Raw genomic sequence first — 20,723 nt, forward strand, 5'->3', positions numbered from 1 at the left:
AGATCTTAAGTTTTCATTATAAACATGCTTGGCAACTATTCTAAAAGCCCCGAGGCTCTTGGAAATGACGATAGCTCCTCATCTTCCTCAGTGAGCTGCAGCCTTCATTTGGATGAAATGACTTACCCTGACTTTCCATCATCTGATGAGTCAGTTATGACCTAAATATTTGCCAGAAGTTAAAACTTTGCTTCACGCTTTCATACAATGTCATTCCAATGAGAAAAGAATTTTCAGGTTTTGCCTGAAAGTCACTGAGAATTGACACAGAACAAACATGCAGGCCTTCCCTAGAAGCCGGGAAACCCTAAATCCTGTTCACCTAGCAGACATATATGGATGACCTCCTCCTCCTCCTCCTCCTCCTCCTCTTCCTCCTCTTCCTCCTCTGTGTTTTCTCTGATCCTGTGTGTATCTTCTGCCCTCATCTTAATTTTCTTTTTATTTTAAAATTACTTGAACAAATAGAAACTCATTCCTCCTCCTTCTGAAGCAGACAAAGGGAAAGGTACCTGGGGGCAAGTGGGAAGACAGTATCTTCCTTTCAGTTATCCTTCCTTCTTTTTTTATTTCATCATATTATGGGGGTACATATATTGTTAAGGTTACATATATTGCCCTTGCCCCCACCGAGTCAGAGCTCTTTTCTCCCCGTGGCTCTTTTGTTCTCCAGAACTTGATCCATAGTGTGAGTGAGTTGAACACGGAGAGGGAAAAGGGATGCTTACCGCAGAAAATTTAGGTCGCATTAGCTCAGTGAGCACTCTCCTAAATGGCGCCGTGTTTCTCTGCGCGGAAATGTCGTTGTAGGTGGCACTGCCACACACAGCTTCCCCGGCGGACCCCCCCCCCTCGTGCCCTACGGCTGCCTTGGAGGGCTCAGCAGGGGACAGCTTTCCAGCCAAGCTCAGTGTGTCTTCCCTGCCTGTTGGCTTCTGACCTTCTCCTACGCAGCCTCAAGCAGCCACCCTGGTGGTGGTGGCAAAGTGGCCAGGGAGGGGGTTCATCTCCAGGGGGCCCTCTTCATCTTCTAGGGACAGATTCTGAGGACTGTCCCCAGCAAGATTGAACCCAGTTGCCCGCAGAGTTAACCAACTTGCTATTACACACTTTACTGAATTTTCTTTCATTCCTGCTACTCTGACACACTTCTCCCACTTCCTCTCTTGTGCTTCCTAGCGTCGCACCTGAACTACCTGTGCCCAGGTGCTGTGCTTAGTTAGGTTCTGCCCTAGGAGGAATCCAACTTGGAATGGTCACTGCACTGAATATCACTGAAGATAGAGGGACTGGGAAATATTTCATTATATGAACAACACCTATGTGGTTCTTGTATATACATGTTAATGGGATTTCCTAATGGTATGTCACATTTAGATGGTGCTTTATGGTTAACTACAAGCCTCAGGGACATTATTTAATTTGATCCTTGGAGGTTGTTACTAACTGCAATTATTATTAACCTTTTACATATAAACAAATAACATCAGATAGGATGAATTACTTATCTCAAGTCACAGGGAAGATCTGCAAAGAAAACCCATGTTTCATTTTACTATGTGACCATATGTGTGAAATCCTATCCTAGAGTTGGACATTTGTCCTTTACTGTCAAATTTATGGAAAGAGAATTTTACTAATTTTGATTTGGTTTTACCTGCTGCCTTTATATTGGCTTTCTGGTTGAAGGCCTCAGAAATAGTAATATAGTTGTTTCCTACTCTTCCCAGTGAGGAATATAAATGAGCCATTTGATTTTGTGAACTGCAGCCATAGCCCATGCCTGTGTACAACGAGCAAGTGATGTAATCAAGAAGGGAGTGATATAATCCCTGGAAATAGCTCATTAATTGGGAAACTCTGTTATATGGTTGTGTGATGATTCTTTTCTCTTGTTCCCAGAGCAACCCCCTAGGAGAGATGGGGATGGAGGTGGATGGGGTGGGAGTGGAGAGAAAAGATGGAATTATGTTTAGCAAAAAGAAGCAAATCTTGTGTGATTCATTTCAGATTGCCTCTGAAGACTGTCATCTCACAAGAAAGCCTATTCTCACAAGACATTCCGACCCACTCTGCAGGATATTAAAGGAAAAGTTCCTTCAAGATAAACATTTCATCTTTGCACAAGGCATAGCACTTATATTCTTGAAAAAAACTAATGTGCCACATCTGCAATTCTTAATGCTAAAGCCTCAAGTTAAAACTACAATGAAATTCTCAATACTAAGCAATTAGGAGGTAAAATTTCACATGCAGCCAGGACAGAAGTGTATATTGCTAGCATGTTAGTGTACACAGAATGCTGGAATTTATTCCCTAGCCTTAGGTAAGTATAAAACAAAATCCTTTTAAGTTTTTTATAAAGATCTCTATTTTAAAGGTGGCTTCAGAAACCTCTGAAAAGAAATGAATAGAGTGTCTGTTGACAAAATTTCAAAAATAAGGACAAGTTTTATTCCTAAACCTCCATCGTATTTAACTTCCTAGTTTGATTGAAATTGCAGTTTGGGTTTTGTAGTGAAGAATCATGATGTTAACCACAAGGAACATAAAAGTAAACATAAAATCTGCTCTAAAAAGAAAAACCTTAGATATCAATTTCTTTATTAAGCAAAGGTCTTATACTTGATGTCTTAATTTTTATTTGAAACTTTTCTGGGATAGGATTTCTTGAGGGTTCCCTGTACCTTTTGTCTCTGATTTCATATCTAATATTATAATCATATCAGACTATCAGTGCTTTTGTTACTTGTTTGTTGTTTTGTTGTTATTTTATTTTGGGTTAGGAATGTGGACATAATAATATATTGGGACTTTGATTTCCTTCCCTTAGGGAAAAAAAACTAATTTGAAAGAGGTTTTTATTTCTGCGAAGCATAAAAGAGAAAGAAATGTTTTCATGCAAAATTTCCAACCTCCTCTTCTTTTAATCCAGAGTTGAGAAACATTTTTAAAATTAGGATCATATTTGATACATATAGTTGTGTAGGTAGGTGAAAGAGAACTCAACTGAACTTGGCTGGAGACTTAAATAAAAGTCAGAGTTGAAAAAAATATTTTTCTTCAAATGAAGAAAGTGGAAGCTTTGCATTCATATTGCTAATTAACTCAAAAATTAATTGAATAGTTTTTTCTGATGGTTTCTTAAATAAATCTTGTAGGGATAAGATGGCTTTTGGTATATACAAGAGTAGAATTATTTGAAAATTTAAGTCTAACAGGTCAGATGAAGGTTAGAGTTAGTTCCTGAAAATGCTACTACAATTCCTTTCTCCCAAGATTTTTTACTACCTGTGAGACCTTGGGATATAGCAGTGTTTTCATTCAGTTGCAATATTTTCTCAAGATCCAATTTCATTTCTAATACTACTTGTTTGACTTAAGCTTTGGAAAAATCCCACTGTTGTTTTGTAAAAGATAGGTTTTTATTATGAAAAAGGAGAAATTTTAAATTTTATCTTCTGACAGGTAGAAAGTCTTAGAACAAAAGAATTAACATTTATTTGCCAGCATAAATGTAAAAAGTCTCTAAGGGTTTCTCTTTTGGGGAAAATATATTTCAATCAACCTGACTGTTCTGCTAAGTAAGGAGTGAGTTCTTTTTGTTTTAGTATATTCTGAATGTAATGTCTAAGAGGAATCTCTGGAGAGAACAAGGCCATTATTTGTGATATAGCAGTTGCATGATAATGATGAAAACACCTTCCTGTATTTGAGAACACGCTTCATACATCTTCGCTAAATTTTAGAATAGAGCAAAGCTTTGCATTCCCTCGTGTTCTGAAGCAACTTTGAAGTGGGAGCACTTATTTGAATTTCTATGCCAGTGTCGCCACTGATTAGCCATGTGAAGTTAAATAAGTGATTCAGTTCTTTTGGGTCTCCATTTCTTCATCTATTATACGATGAGGCTTTGTTCAAATCTTCCTGGTGCATCTCATAGGCAATATCCAATACTCCATAATGATTTTTTCAAACGTGGCAAAGCTAATACACAATCCATGGTCATTGCTCTCAGATTCTTTAGCGTTTTCAAAAGAAGACTTTGAATTCTATATTCAAATCAAATGTGAGAAATATGTGCAATTATCTATCAGACAGTGTTATTTTTTCCTCTTACTGACTAATCCCACAGGAAAAGAATTAACATAATAGGATTCAAGTCATCCTGAATCTTGAATCTAAACAATAGCTTCAGAAAAAAACGTAGCAGTGGGAGCCGTTTGGAGGCAGCAGCAAAGATCATGGGAACTGTAGAGGCAAAGTCAGAAATAAAATTTCTTAAATAAGACCTAAGCACAATCACAAAGGAAAAGACTGAGAATTGTTCCTATGTTAAAATTAAAAACTACTGCATGACAAGAGACATCAGAACAAACTTAAAAGACCAAGGACAATTGGAAGATTTTTGCAAGAAATGTAACTGAATGGGTTACCACTATATGTGTACATGTATGCGTATATGATTTATAGACATAAACACTTAAGTTCCTATAGAAAAATGAATAAAATATATTTGAAACTATAAGATGTAAAAATGGTCATTAAATAAATAAAAAATGTTCATCCTTTGTTAATCAAATAATCACAAATTCATATTTCAGAGGAAACATCTATTACCTATTAGATTGGCAAATTTTACGAAAAATGTTGCTATTGATGTAGAAAATCTCTTTTGATAGAATTAGAAATGGGTACAATATTTTGTGGCATATAGACAAAGATATCAAAAGAACTTAGAAGAATATACCTCTTGATCCAGCAATTCTATTTCTTAGGAATTTATTATAGGAACTAACTTGTAAAATATAAAACTATGCATTGTGATTTTTATAGTATCATTTATAGAAGCAAAATGTGGAATTGACCCAAATGTTGAAAATAATAGCTAAATATATTATGGTACCTCTGCAACGTAAAATACTACACAGCTCTTAAAAACTATGATATGTGCATTTAATAGAATAAATCATTTATATATCATCAAGTTTTAAAAGCTGCAAATCATAATGTAGGCAGGACAGAATATTTATTTAAAAAAGAAGAAAAACCATGGACTCATATTCATTTGCTATAGCTGAATAGAAAAAATGCTAAAAAACAAAAAAACAAAATGAGGCAATCAGTTGTCACTGGGCTTTACATTTTGGATTATTTAAATTTTCTTTTTTGTGTGTACCTATATTTTCTAATTTTTCTACAGTAAAAATACATTCTTTATGAAATAGAGAAAATAAGTATAATAAAATTTATACCATTTATCATTGTAATTCCATTTCTAATAACTTTGTTAAGCAAATACAAGGTGCCATAGAAAGGACTTTTATGTAATTATGTTTACCACAATGTTATTTAAATTAGAGAAAACATGGGAGAAAACCTAAATGTCCAATGAGAAATGATTAAATAAACCATAGTACCTCCATGCAAGGGGATAATTATTCTTATTAATATAAGAAAATACCATATCATGGATGAGTGAAAATATAGTAAGATCCCAATATGAACAACAACAAAAACATTTACTCATTACATAAAGTGGAAAAAAAGATTGGGTAAGCGCACACACACACACACACACACACACACCCCTACATGCCTGTCACCACCCTCTGAACACACATACATTCAGGCGGGCCAAAAGTATTCATAGTATTCATGTCTGCTTAGTGGGGATTGTAAACCGTTTTGTCTATTTTATATGTGTTTGCATTTTCTAAATTCTCCACCTTGTGTACTTATCACTATTTTAAAACACCTCAGATCACACTTGATGCCCTTCATTCCTGGCAGAGGCTTAAGGGTGTTAAGCAAAAAAGCTATACCATTACACAGACGTGTTGCCGTTGTATGACTGTATCTTCCTCTCCCTAAAAATACTCTCCACACTCTGGCTGTTCTTCTGTCACCTCCTTCTCTCCTTCTACTTAATTTTAGCATGAGTACATTTTTTTAAAAAAATTAGGTTTTTAGATACATTTTTATGGATGGTTAAGCAAATACTTCTCCATGATTATCACTTCACAGAGACTATACACACTATAGTCTTTTGGTGAGTATAGCATAGACGCCAAGTGAACAGGGAAGACCGCAGTGGCTAACTGGCACTTCTAGAGCTCTCTGACAAAAGGGTAGAAACCTCTGTGGTAAAGAGATTGAGTTAAAGGCTTCCTTTCTTTGTTCATATTCTTTTTTTTTTTTTTTTTTTTTTTGTTTGTTTGTTTTTGAGACAGAGTCTCGCTTTGTTGCCTAGGCTAGAGTGAGTGCCATGGCGTCAGCCTAGCTCACAGCAACCTCAAACTCCTGGGCTCAAGCGATCCTTCTGTCTCAGCCTCCCAAGTAGCTGGGACTACAGGCATGAGCCACCATGCCCGGCTAATTTTTTTATATATATTAGTTGGCCAATTAGTTTCTTTCTATTTATAGTAGAGACGGGGTCTCGCTCTTGCTCAGGCTGGTTTCGAACTCCCGACCTTGAGCAATCCACCCGCCTCAGCCTCCCAGAGAGCTAGGATTACAGGCGTGAGCCACCGCGCCCGGCCTCTTTTTTTGTTTTTATTGAAAATAGGTTTAGCTTGTATTTCCCTGATGATTAGTGATATTGAATATCTTCAGGGAAATGCAAATCAAAACTACAATTAGATATCACCTCACACCTGTTAGGATGGCCATTATTTAAGAGAGAGAAGGAGACAGACAGACAGATAGATAGGTAACAAGTGTTGGGGAGGATATGGAGAAATAGCAGCCCTTCTTCACTGTTGGTGGGAATGTAGATTAGTGCAGAACAGTATGGATGTTCCTAAAGAAATTAAACATAGGAGTACAGCTTAAGCTAATATTTAATACCACTTGCTATTATTCATACTTGCCTAAGTGTGTGATGCTTTATTGGGAATAAACTCAAATAAACGTGTGTGGATTTGGTGTTATCTTTGCACTTTGTGTTTGGGGACATGACGACTTGTCAGCTGCGTGGACCTCCAGCTGTTTTGCTCTGTGCTCACTGAAGGACATGTAAGGCTGTGGATAAAGGCTACGTGTAAAGAAAAAAACTTGTCTTACAGCTATGAACAGACCAAATAGAAACAGAAGATGTTTTCCCTATGTTTACTATTAAATGAAATACACAGCATGTATATGAATATATGGTATGTTCACCACAACATTAAAAAATTTTTCCACAACAGAGCATGTCTTTGCTGTTGGATATATGGGGGATTTTTGTCTTTCATTTCTATATTTCCTATATTGTCTGTTTTATTTTACTTTTATAATAGAAAAATGACTATATTTTGTCTTTTCTGTTTCAAACTTTTTGCTTGAGTCAGAGAAAATTACTACTTTCCATAAGATGATTTTCCTATTTAAATTTTCCTTGGAAGTACATCCAAGTGGTCATTATAATTGACTAAGAATTCTCTTTCAGTAGAGGATTGTTTATTATATCAATTTTGTATGTCTAAATCCCACTGTTAGCACACAAAGTATTTTTTAATGTGATCTTTATTTTGGAAACTTCTAAGTAATAATCTACCTACCTTCTATCTTTTAAAATTTGGTTTTGATTTTCCCTGTCAGTGATGTTTCTAATCAATATTTCTTCCTTGAAAGAAGCTGTGGCATCATAATCCTGTTGAAGCTATAGCACCAGGCACATAGAAGATATCCAATGAACTCTCCATGCACATTGAGTTGTGTCTTGCATTGTTACCTTTGATTTTGTTGAAAGTTATTTGTCATGGCCTGATTGCAGGACGGGGGATGAACACAGAAAGACACACACGAAAAAACACATAGACACAAAAGATGGTACAAGACTGCAGCGCTTAAAGCACCAGTCGTTTTATTTTTATACTGTTCAATTTGGCAAGCATCCTGCAGCTACTTTCTCAGCTGCTTTCTGGTACGTGACTTGCCATGGGTCAACAGCACCTGTTCCTCTAGACATAGCACAAGAGATCCTCTTCAAGGTCTGATACCGTTTGCGGATAACAAGACGCCTGGCTTGGTTGCGTAGCACAAGAGAAGAAGATGTTTGCATTCTATCCTTTACCGTCTGGTACCGTGTGCAGATAACAGGTAACCTTGGCTCGCATGAGAAACCACAGGTCCTTGGCTGTTTGCCCTGAGGAATAGTTCTCTCTGCTGGTCAACAAGTCACATCCTGCCAATTGTGGGAACAAGCTAGGGACATCTCCTTCAGTTATTTGACTGATACTAAATCCTAATAGAGTTGATGTGAAATCTAAAAGTGCAATTTTACATGAATTAATAAGGGATTCCTGGGCCTTGATGACCAGTACCCTCTCTTTCTGAGAACCCCCTGCACTGTCGTGGGGGAGTCCTGTCAGGTCCACCTGTGCTCTCACCTTCTCACAGAGCAGTCACCTGTCAGATGTGAACACCCACTGCACTGCACCTTCCTCGGGGTTGCTGTATGTGGCTCAGGACTTGTATTTTATAAGCATTATACACACTTTTTGTCTGAATGGACTGAATATTTCAAAATATTAATTTCATTACTCTCCAGCCCCACGGTGGCCTGAGACAGAAGTGTGCTTTGGTATGGAGGGTACAACACGGCAGGAGGGAAAACACCCTCCTGTACTCCCCAACCACATCCTGAGACATAAATAGCTGACTTCAAAAAATATGTAGTCTTGTTATGGTTAAAAGAGTGTAATGTTTATTTAGCTTCTTTGATGGTTGTGGAAGTCTTAGATGAGAGAGAAAATTATCATCAGTTATTTAAGAAGAGTTTTACAGGGAAACTTGCTGAGGGTCTACAGATCTCTAGTGGTAAGATCATGCCTTGCATTTTCTTAGTGTTTTACATTTCCCAAAGCACTTTCATATATACCACTTCATTTTCACTTTTCTACCCACCTAGTAGAGTAAGAAAGACTGGTATTATTTTCAGTTAAAGCTCAGAAAACTGGAACAAGAGAGGTTTTGTCCTAAGTGAGAATAGGGACATTGTTTGTTTGGTTCATGGTGTATTCTTAATGCCTAGAACAGTACCTGGAATATATTTAATTTCCTCTAGATCTGTGTTGAATAAATATAGAAAAAAGCAGGTTTCATAGTCAGGACTAGCATCTCCCAACCCCTCACCAGGGATTCACATTCCCAGTCCAGAGTTTCTTTCTTCACACCACTTAACTTAATTCTTAGAATAAGAGATTAAATACCTTTGTTTGAATGATAGACTAAATAAATAAACAATAAAAGGTATACAGAGATAATATTCTGGGTTACCCAAATTTTAACTGAAAAATGTTCAGCCTTCTATTTGTGGACTTGCCCATGTGTAGGATGTGGTTACTGAAACTCCAGGTGCCTGCTTTGTTATGCGAACTAAAATAAAATGTTAAGCCTTGCAGCTGACTGAATGGACCCCAGAGATACTCTAAGGTTGAATTGATGGCCATGAGAAGGGAGGTCACACATGCCTCATCATACCCACCTCCCTTCTTGGAAATACCCTTTGTAACTCATTAATAGGCCTAAAGCCATGGAAAACAAAGCTTAAACCACACCTTCAGGTCCTCAATTTATGTAATAAATCACTTGAGTTTGTGTATATGGCTGGTGAGTTGTCTCTGATTAATAGACTTCCTTATCTTAAAACATTCCAAGCCTTTAGACAAAGCTTCATTTCTTTAATCAATTACAAATCAGAGAGTCTGTAAACCCAGCCCCTTCTACTCCCCCACTTTGAGATGTCTCACCTTTTCCTGCCAAATGTATAAAACCAAACTGTAACCTAATCAGAGTGAGTCTACTGGCTCAAGGATTCTTGGGTGTGGCTCTGGGCCATGATCCTCAAATTTGGCTAAGAATAAACCTCTTTAAATTATTTTACAGAGTTTGGGTTCTTTTCCATTTGACAGTTAAAACCTGTTGATATGCATAGATTCAGTGATGTCAAGGGAGGGTAGACACCAAAGGGAAGTAAATGTTTGGTAGCTCAAGTACATATAAAAGCAAGTTATGAGCTGTGCGATCTGCTTACCTACCCACCTTTGAAAATAAATCAATGATCAAACAAACAAAAAATTTATGGAATCTGAAATACTTGTCTAGCTCACAGCTACCTGATCATTGCCAATGTGTCACTTTATTTGTACTGTAAAAAATTACTGAACAGATATTTATTACAAAAGCCAGTGCTACAAAACTTCAAAATCCAAAAAAGAGAAGCTTTATATCTTTACATTTGACTCATATATTCTGAAAAAGTAAATAGGAAGTTGTCTTTCAAGTTGAAATTACTAACCCAGTAGAATGTCTGAATTGAAAAGACCTTGTTATCAGTGTAATTCACTTGCAGAGCCTAGGGCTAAGCAGTACTGGCTGTAAGCCAAGAATTGATTGAGCTATCAGAGCTGAAGAAACAGTTTGGTGATAGAAATCTGGAGACAGTAACTAGCTCTGCTCAAAATCGCAGCCCTAAAATATCCTAAAATCACCTGTTGCACAGAAGACAGGAGACTTGATTTAAAGAGAGAAAAATAAAAACCCAAAATGCTGCAATAACAGTGAATGGATGTGGAACATTTTTCCATATCTCAGAGCCAACCACTGTTACAAATTATGAATGTTTCTTGCCCTCGAAATGAAGGGGTGAGGGTTCCACAAAGCTGGTCCTTGCCTGTTTCCCACTGGCGCTTACAGATCTTTTTATCATCCTGACAAGTATTAAAAGTGAAAGCTCTTTTGTGACTCCAATACGTTTCTGTAAAACTCATAAAAAATCCATTTCTGGCTGGAATAAAGGGAAATGATGATGACAGATTTTTTTTAATGTTTTTGTGGTATTAAGAAATAGTTTAATATGTCATATATAAAATCTTTTATTTTTCTCTCTCTTCATTAAGAAGAAGCTCTTTAGGGCACTATCAATAAAAATTATCTCAAAAATACTTCTGCTAGTATTTCTGATTTAGTCAACTATAAATTTATAAGTTATAAGTTTGGGTGATTTAAAATAAAAGGTTTTTATTCTCAATAACTACTTTTATAGACGGCAAAGAGACATTATTCAGGTTCTGGGTACAACCCAGTGGAAGGAACCACCTCTTGCCTCCACAAATGTTATATGTTTAATATTCTTCTAAAAAGAACATTATCAGTGAAAAACACCAATGATATGGTATCCAGGCCTAAATTTTTTTTCCTGCGGAGAACTTTAATCCTTTCACAAAATAGTATGTAAATTGCTAAACTGTATGTATGTATATATTCCTCAATAAATGTGCCTGCGTGTGTGTGTGTACGTGGGTGTGAATGAGACTTGGATATAACTTGGATATAGACTTCTTTATATACATTCTACTATTTTTCAGTAGTATAACATTCATCCTTGATTTAAAATATTATATTTGGTAATTTTCTGCCACTTATTCTTTCCATATCCATCGAATCTTCCTACTTTTCTTTAGTTCTTATATATTAGTTATCTATTCCTGCCTCTCAAATTACTCCAAAATTCAATGGTTTTAAAACAACAAACTTTAAAAAAATTCTCATACAGTTTCTTTGATTTAGGAATTTCATGTGGGCGGTTCTGGCTCAGGGTTTCTCATGAGGTCGCAGGCCAGGTAGTTGACCAGAGCTTCTGTAATCTGAAAGCTCAACTGAGGCAGGAGGATAGGTTTACAGAAAGCTCACCCAGATGACTATTGGCCAGAGCCTCAGTTACTTGCCGGCTGTTGGTTGGGGGCCTGAGTTTCTTGCCACTGGGGTTTCCCCACAGGGCTTCTCATGGCATGACACCTAATTTCTCCCAGAGCAGGTGATCTAAGAGAAAGAGAGAGTGAGAAGAAAGTTGCATTACCTTTTAGGACCGAGACTTTGCAGTCTCACATCGTCTCTTCAATTTTATTCTTTTCATTAGAAGTGAGTCACTAAGTCTAACCCACACTCAATGGGAGAAGAATTGGACCCTGCCACTGGAAGGTAAGATTATCAAAAATAATTGTGGACCTTTTTCTTTTATAACACCGTTGCATCTTCTAAGATTTCTTTTTCCAGTCACATTATAGCCATAACCCAGAATTTCTTCCTTCCACTCAGCATAGGTCTTAGACTATATTTCCTAAATAAAGTTGCTGTCTAGATCTAGAATGTCAAAATAAAACTTGAAAATCACTACTGCAGATTAAATAAAGAGGATTGAGTGCACCTGTCTGCTTTTTCTCCTGATTCATACTTATTGAAGTTAGAAATACTAAGTTAAAAAAGAAAGCACAGTTATGGTGCTATAAAAGAAGAAAAGGTTTCATAAGTGGACCGATAGTTAGGAGAAAAGTTTGGAAGCTAGAAAGATAGTAAAACAGTCAAAGAGCTGAATAAAGCATGGCCCCAAAAATGGGCCAGATGTAACAGCAAGCCATCCTAGTGCTCTAATTCAGGGAGGGCCTTTGAGAGCAAAGGACCTAAGCTTTCCAGAAGAACACAGCCCAGCTACCTGTGATAATCAGTCTTCCCCCCCCCCCATATTATTAATAAAACAAATATTATGAGACATTTTGGAAAGTCATTATGACTTTCCAAAATAACATAAAAACTAATGACATATAAAAATATGACATATAAAAACAAAAGTGAAGAAAAAGAATTTACCTAACAGAGGTAAAGGTCTGAAAAATGACAAAATGTGTTGCCAGCTGTATCTTTAAAAACCTCCACACTTTTTGGGCATTAAATACATATATGACATATAAAAACATATGACATATAAATGACATATAAAAACAATGACATATAAAAACATAAAAATATATACAATGACATATAAAAACATAAAAATATGACATATAAAAACAAAAGTGAAGAAAAAGAAATTATCTAACAGAGGTAAAGGTTTGAAAAATGACAAAATGCGTTGCCAGCTGTATCTTTAAAACCCTCCACACTTTTTGGGCATTAAAACCTGCATTGCTGCCCAAGGCCAGTAATCAACAGGGCAGAAAAATGTTCTTTTGTTCTTTGTATCTTAAACCACAGGAGATGGCTCAACAGAATTGTCTGGAGGTCACAGATCCATCTTCACTTAACTATAGTTAAACAACGATAGACACTGGTCACATTGACCTGAGCCAAACCTCTAAAAACCCCCCTTTAATAAGCCTTATATTTAGTTTAAAGGCAGAACGGTGGTACTTTAAGATTAGAGTCTACCATCCTTATTTGCCAGCAAATTAATAAATTTTTCTTTCCTTTTATTCAAACCATTAGTCTTCGTTCTTTGTTCTTCGTTCTCATTGATTCAGCCTTGGGGACAAGTACTGAACTTTTGCTAACATTTATTCTGGGGGAAAAAGATAATTCAGCTAATTCTTTGAGGATTTTCATTTTCCTACCCATTCAATGATACATTTTATTCACTATTATTAGTTTTGTAGTGGGAAGTTATTCCAAGTATCTATTCCACTATCCTACCAGAAATGGAAGTCTAAAGACTTTAAAAAATATAAATAAAGTCTCGCCCACCTTCAAATTCATTATGATTAATGTCATCTATTGGACCAGGGCTGAGGTTTGTATTGGGAAAAGAATTCAGGACCAGAGAAAGAGAAGAAATATAAAAAATTATTTTAAAATGCAACAAATTGTCTGACCAAAGCAGTCAGGTTCCAAGATCCAAGCCAAGACAGAAGTTGAATGGATGGTGAAAGCAGGCAGTCAGACTTGCACAGAACTCTTGTAAACTTAGAAGACATCTGGTTACCTTTGTAGAGACAACTGCAAGGGCTGAGCCCTTCTTACTTAACTTGACTAGCTCATCTAGGCTTCCAGTGAGGTGTTATTAGAAATGCATAATGATCTTACTTCTTATGCTTAGAAGAATCCTGAGAAGTGATTCTCTAATAATCCCCAAGTTGGTTTTTGCCTTTAATTTCAGAAATGGAGAAATGAGTTTCTGTTTAAAGAATGCCACATGTGGCATTATGTGAACACAGACAGAATTTACTTCCTCTTCTTCTTCCATCTTGGTCTGGTCCAGTGATAAGGAAATAGTTAGTTTTAGTTGGCAACTACCTTGTGGAAGAGTGATGACACATAGGTCATTTTGGCCTTAATTTTGCTTTGAAATGTGCCCCGTGCCCTGTTGTGTTGCATATTTGCTTTTCACTGCTTAATTTTCATTAAAAGTACACTATTTCTTGCTACATGATAAAGTAAGTGAGTGTGGGAAAGTATTATTGTAAATCTATAAAATTGTACAGTTTCAGTTATGGTGTCCTGTATTTTTAAATTGAAGAACCCGAAAAAAAAACTGTTATTATGGCTCTGAAGATAATATATAACTCCCCAAGAAACCCTGTATAAAACAATTCAGAGTGTGTGTTGTCCCCAGAAAGGAAGCAAGGAAGGGAGAGAGGGAGAGAAAAGGAGGAATGGAGGAAAAGGTTTAGTAGACCATTGTCAGTATTGTCAGTTTCAGAAAATGTAATGAAACAGAGAATCAAGCTTGTAGTCAAAGAGGAAAAAAGAAGTTTTATGAAAATTCTTATTTGATTTTCTTTCTTTAGGTCTTTTTTTCCTTTAACTTCTTTTTTTTAAAACAGAAAGTATTTAGATCATTAGGGCTAGTTCCTAATAATTCATGAAGACAATGAGATCACTGGTAATCTCTTGTCAACATAAAACACAGAAATGTGAAGCCATAAAAATTTTATGCATTTATTTGTTGCTTGTTTTTAAATATATAACCCATTTCATACTTTTGTTCCCTTGCATAGTGTGAGTCAGCACTGTAAGGTAAAAGAGGTCTGAATGAAAGCGATATTTTGTCTGTACTGTGGGCCCTTCTTACAGTAGTCAAACCACATCAGAATATTGCGTTTAATTCTGCATACTATATTTCGAGGAGAAACTTAACAAACTAGGAAATATCGAGAGTACAAGATATTGTTCAGGCTCCATCAATTATTTCATAAAAGAAAAAGGTGAAAGAACTGGGGTTGCCTCATCTAAAAGAGAAAAGAAGTATGTAGACCGTCTTTAGATAGTTTAAGTATTTTGTTTTGTATATTTGTGGGTGTAGTTGAAGGATGTGAAGAGTACTGGGGTAAAAAAGTAGACTGGATCTAATGTGAGCATCTCCAGAGGGAAAAATTGGGAACAAAAGGAGAGCTATGCAGTAGATTTGAACTAAAGATAAAAAGATTTACCTAAGAACTGGAGTGACACCGCAGCGGAGATTCCTTGTGCAGCAGTGGGTCCCTATCATCTGAGTCTGTCAGAGATGTAGAAAGAGTTTTCTCAATCTAAAAATAAACTTTGGAAAGATGATTCTATGCATTCTTTAAAACCCACAGGTATAGTTGAAGTCAGTTTGTTGCACCTTAGAAAAGATGGGTGTAGAGGAAATCAAAGTAGGACAACTATTAACAGAATGACCGAAGACGACAGTGGTTTCTTATAAAACTATAATAGAAGTATTAGGACTTTCATCTGTAAAATTAAAAAATAGGATTTAAAATTTTTTAAAATATGAGTTTATTTGCATTAATGGTAAGGCAGACTTTGTAATGCATCTTACTCTTTAATCCACATTTTAGAAAATTGAGGCAACATCTAGTTTTAGAAATAGAAGCAACAAAGAATGACAGCCACGATGCTATTGATGTAGCTCTGGAACAAAGGCTGATGAGTGTTCCCCGTGGGCTCCAGATGTCTCTGTCCGCTCAGTCATGGACACTCAAGGCACACTGATCTTCCTAAAGCCTTCAGCCAAGCCCTGACCTACCCAGAACCTTTCTGTGTCTTTGGGATTCACACCATCAAAGTTAAAATTTAATGTCTTCCAGGATCTGACATCAACTACTACATATACCCAGATCCATATGTACCAGACAGCTGCCTTGTACTTTCCAATTTTTAAGTCTTAGTATTGGGTATTTCCTTATATCAGAATTGCTTTCTTTCACATTTGCAAATGTGCACCTCCTAGTCTGTGAAACCCAGCTCAAATGCTAGCATCTCCACAAAGCACCCCCAGATAGAAATAATCTCCCCTTCTGAACTCCAAAAGCATTTTACATTTTTTAATGTCATTTTAATTCTTTACGTTTAATTGATGTAAGTACATGTCCTAGTTCACTGCCCAGTTCACCTCTACAAGCAAGAGCCAGCCCTTATAATTCCTCGCAGGGACATCTTTATGGGTGTTTTCTGAACACCTGTTAAGTGAATGACTCAGTGAATGAATGTTTTGGCACACCCAGTTATTACAGGGAATGCCGTTCAGTCCCAAGGACAGTCCAGCCTGCTGCACTGTTCATGCAGGGCTGACACCAGGGTCCTAGCAAGGAAAGACAGCACCAGCCCTGCGAGCAAATTACAGAGCTGCCCAAACCCAGCCTTGATCCCCTATGCAGATTTCTCTTGATCTCTTGCTTTTCTTTCATCCTTTTATGTTTATATTACATTGGTAGTTCCCAGAAAGCTGGACGTAGGGCACCCACATTGGATATTAAATCTACAAGCACACCTTCCTTCAAATTTCCCGCGAGTCTCTGAGTGAAAATGCTCTCTAGCCTTTCCCACCCACCCTTGCCACCACCATCCACAGCGATCCTTCCTAACTGTCCATTCCGTTCCTTCTATTTCCTGTTCCTTTCTTACCTTTTTTGTTGATGCGTTTAATTGACACTTTTCCCAACATGTACTTCTTATTTTCTTCCATCTCATCAAAACCACCTCTATTAAAAAGCCAATGTTTTAAACAAACACATTTGAATGATCTCAGTGATTCTTCTCTCATATGTCTTTATCAGTAGAACCATCAGCCTTGAAGTTCACGGTGCAATGAACACAATTTTATAAACAAAAAAGCCACAGAGTAAATTTTGGTGAGATATTAATTATGATGTGTCCTTACGGGATTTTACTGTATCATTTCTTTCTCACTATCTTTAAGTTATTTTTGTATGAATACGATCGATTGCATCAGTGACAAAATCGAATGTTGCTACCTCTTAACAATTTTTATAGGATAAATGAAAAGATTTTAAAATAAATTCAGATTTCTTGCTTGCAAATTATATTCATATGAAAAAATATAATACTTAAATTATAGGATCAAGCACTAGAGATTTCCATCTCTTTATTCATAATCTGTTTTCAAAGTTATTCCTATAGTATAGTAAACTTAATTCTAGCCACCTCTAGCTGATTCCAAAACAGGATTGAAAACTTGAAGGTGACACTCATATAGCTGACATTTGATTTCAAATCTGGATGGATTTGAGGACACATCTGGGCATGTCCCCCAGGTGGGTTGTCAAGATGCATATTTGCACATGGGACCAAGAAGCATAGCAAGAGAACACTCATAATGAAGGAGAGATCAGGACCCATCAGCTGAAGCCTATTTAAAGTGTGTAAATAACTGGAGGGGAGGAAAGAGAAATTCTGAATTTGGGTGGTGTCTGTCAGCAGGATTTGTCTTTAAAACTTCAGAGGACTGGATCCTATGGAGAATGGAGAACGGTAAGCAAAAACAAAAGAACATTTCAGTAGGATTTCTGCAGCAGCACCTCTCCATCCACACCATCAAAGATGTGCCATGAGCTTCCCAGCACCTTAGGTCCTGTACTTGGCAGTAGCCGGGCCCAGCAGAGGCCCATGGAGTCTGAAGGAGAATCTTCAGTGTCAGAGGGAACAGAAATGTTGTGCACGGTGTCAGAAACACCACGGTTGCACTTTGCAATAGTTTGAGACCATGTTGGCAGATGGGGTAAGAACCAGTGACATTAACCACTACCCTTATTGGGACTCCACTGTGCCCACTGGCTGGTCAAGGATGGGGGTACTGAGGTTTCACATAATATTACCTGTAATCTACCCAACACACTGAGACAACACAAAAAAGAATAACATGCACACACATGCCATGACCCTCAGACTATGTGTTATGCTTGTGTGACTGCTCATCTCACCTTTGAGACTTTCCTTGATAATCATTAAACCATCTGTGTGAAAAATTAGAGATTGGAAGAGCATGTGGCTTAGTCTTCCCTGGAGCCTGTGCTCCTTAAAATGCACATACCCTTTAAAACCCAGCTTTGTTGCATGGGTAAACATAGAATGATGTCTTTCTTTTACAAGTGCAGCAGAGTATAAATAATTCAACACCAAAACCTAATGTACTTCTAACAGTGTTTTTCTTCTGTATTCAATATCATCACTAAATCCACTAGCAGGGAGTAGAATTTACAGCCATACTTTTTTATAAGCACTTTCCTAGGTAATACCAAAGAACCATCACTGACAGTTGGATGACATTGATATTCTCAGAAAGGCCTTCTGGGGGTAGCCAAGGGCCTGAGACACAGCTGTACAAATCAGTGGCTGGTGTCTCTGGTTATTGCTGCTATTAGGATTGAGCAAGAGTCATGTTCTCATTTTAGCTTCTGACAGTGGTTCTCTCTGGGCCTTCTGTAAAGAGCCAGTTGGTGCTAATAACTTAGAAGAGGTATAAACATTTCTCAGAATTGGATTTTGGTTCTGAAGTAGGTTTTGCACTGTCTCATCTTTCATCGGTGTTTGTGACCCCAATGGGACTGTGCCAACCAGTTATAGCTAAAAAATGACTAAGAAAGGCAGCCATTAACAGGAGCAGTGCTTCTCGAACTGTACTGCACACAGAGACCAGCTGAGGGGTCTTGTTAACATGCAGATTCTAGCTTAGCAAGCCTGAGGTGGCCCAAGAATTTGCCTTCCCAACAAGCTCTCAAGTGATACTGGTGCTGGTTCAAGGACAGCAATTCGAGTAGTGAGGGTCCTAGATGGCACTTTGCATGCCAAGCTGAGAAGCTAGGGGAATTGCTCTGTGGTTAAACAAACTACAGTTTTAAGTTGAAAAATAACGTGACAAATTTAATATTTGAGGCAGATAAGGTTCTGCACCAAGTGGAGTGCTGAGATTGATACAGTGGAAACAAAAGGAATTTGAAAATGCGATCTCTGTGCTATAAGGACATTGCCACCTGGAAAGGACAAAAGACACTGGGCATTGATATTTTATTGTAACCCAAATGTACCACCTGCCTACAGGCTCAGGTAACGTCAGATACAATTTCATCCGTAGATTTCACAGCCGAGGTTCTGACCTACAGACTTCTGGGACCTCGAGCCTTGCCGCCCACTCCCATCGTTCCAGAGAGCTGCGTATGTCGCTTGTGTTTAGGAGCTGTTGTTTTATGTGTTTGGTTCTAGTGCCCTTAGTGGTTGATGTCCACTGCAGGGAAAGTGATTTGGGATTAATGTCTCATCCCTGCCAGTGCTCCCGGTGACTCACTGCACTCCTCACAGGGCTGGCTTCTGGTGGTCCCAGAGCTACAGGACTCTGGGTGCAAAGGTCAGGACATGCTGTTGAAGGGAACCCTTATTCCCCACCCCTGAGATTTTCTTTCATGCGGAAGAACATCCATTCATGTAACACTACTGGCCTCTCCCCATCTGTCCCCCATCCTGACAGTGTACGACCAGGAAGGAGGTGTGGCTTAACTGGACTCCTGTGTTTGGGAGGAAAACTCCAGTGTGTGATCTAGCTTCTTTTTTTCCCCTTTCTCTGTAACAGTGGGTCTCAGAATGTGGACTTTGACCCAGCACATCAGCACTGCCCGGAGCTAGTAAGAAACACAAATTATTGGGCCCACCCAGACCCACGGAATCAGAAACTTGGTGTGTTGGGGAGCGAGGTCCAGCAATCTGTGACTTACACACCTGCTCTTGTGGATTCCAGGGCAGTGGTTCTCGAACATTAGAGGGCAGGAGAGTCACTCTTACAGTTTCTGAGTCTAGAGAAAGGACTGCTATCCTTCAGGAAATATTTTTCCAGGACTCTTAGAGGAAAGATTTTGCTTTCATTGGCTTAAATTGTATAAGAGCAATGCCTACTTACTCCACCCATAGCAAACTGACACATTTATCCAAACATTTAGGTTTTAAACCAAAATAATGCAACATATAAACGTCTACTTGCAAGAATAACATGACACAATTTGTGAGAAAAATGACATAGCTGTTGAGGAGTAAGATCACTCTTTCTGACATAGCTGAGAATTTGTAACCAGAAAGTAATGGGCTGCTCGTTTTGAAAAATAACAAAGAACTTTGCACTTCTTTATGGGAAAGAATGTTTATGGGTAACATTAAATTTAAATGCATGACCTTAAAGAGATTCTTCAGTCAGCTGTGATTCTGTATTTACTGCAGAAGACACTACACCCCAAACAGGGGGATGGGGAGATGATTAGGAAGGGGCACTGATAAACACGTATGTACAGGACACCCGTGTGCGGTGCTTGCAGGAGAGCCAGGCACGTTCACAGCAAACACACCTCTAGAAAATATTTAATTCATTATCCACACATGTTTCCATTAAAAAATTCCAGAGATTGTTTTTGGAAATACCTACTATGCTCTAAGCTCTGAGGTTATACACATAATTTATAAGAAATTTGGCTAATACATAAGAGCATTTGGCAATCATTTTATTACCAATAACCGTGTGAGTTTGACAAAATGCTTATACATGGAATATCTCATTCAGTTTTCTCAAGAACTTTATGAGATACAGTTCTGTCTGTCCACTTTTTATGGATGAGGAAACTGAAGGAAGCTCTGGTCAAAAGGGCAACCCAAAGCCTCCTGTCTCCGAGTCCTGCTCTCAGAGCCCACTCCCGTTGTCCTGTCCATCA

The 20,723-nt window shown here is 37.7% G+C and overlaps 1 long non-coding RNA gene across 1 annotated transcript in view; it reads left to right on the forward strand.

Annotated features, from left to right (window-relative positions):
- Positions 1 to 5,104, forward strand: part of LOC105876407 (uncharacterized) — a 93,669-nt gene extending 88,565 nt beyond the window's left edge. Inside the window, exons 2-3 of the long non-coding RNA XR_012920050.1 lie at positions 2,011 to 2,326; positions 4,136 to 5,104. This is a non-coding gene — a long non-coding RNA (uncharacterized LOC105876407). The remainder of the gene's footprint in view (positions 1 to 2,010; positions 2,327 to 4,135) is intronic.
- Positions 5,105 to 20,723: the final 15,619 nt, after the last annotated feature.

This window comes from Microcebus murinus, chromosome 7, assembly GCF_040939455.1.
Source record: "Microcebus murinus isolate Inina chromosome 7, M.murinus_Inina_mat1.0, whole genome shotgun sequence".
In the NCBI taxonomy this organism is placed as follows: domain Eukaryota; kingdom Metazoa; phylum Chordata; class Mammalia; order Primates; family Cheirogaleidae; genus Microcebus; species Microcebus murinus.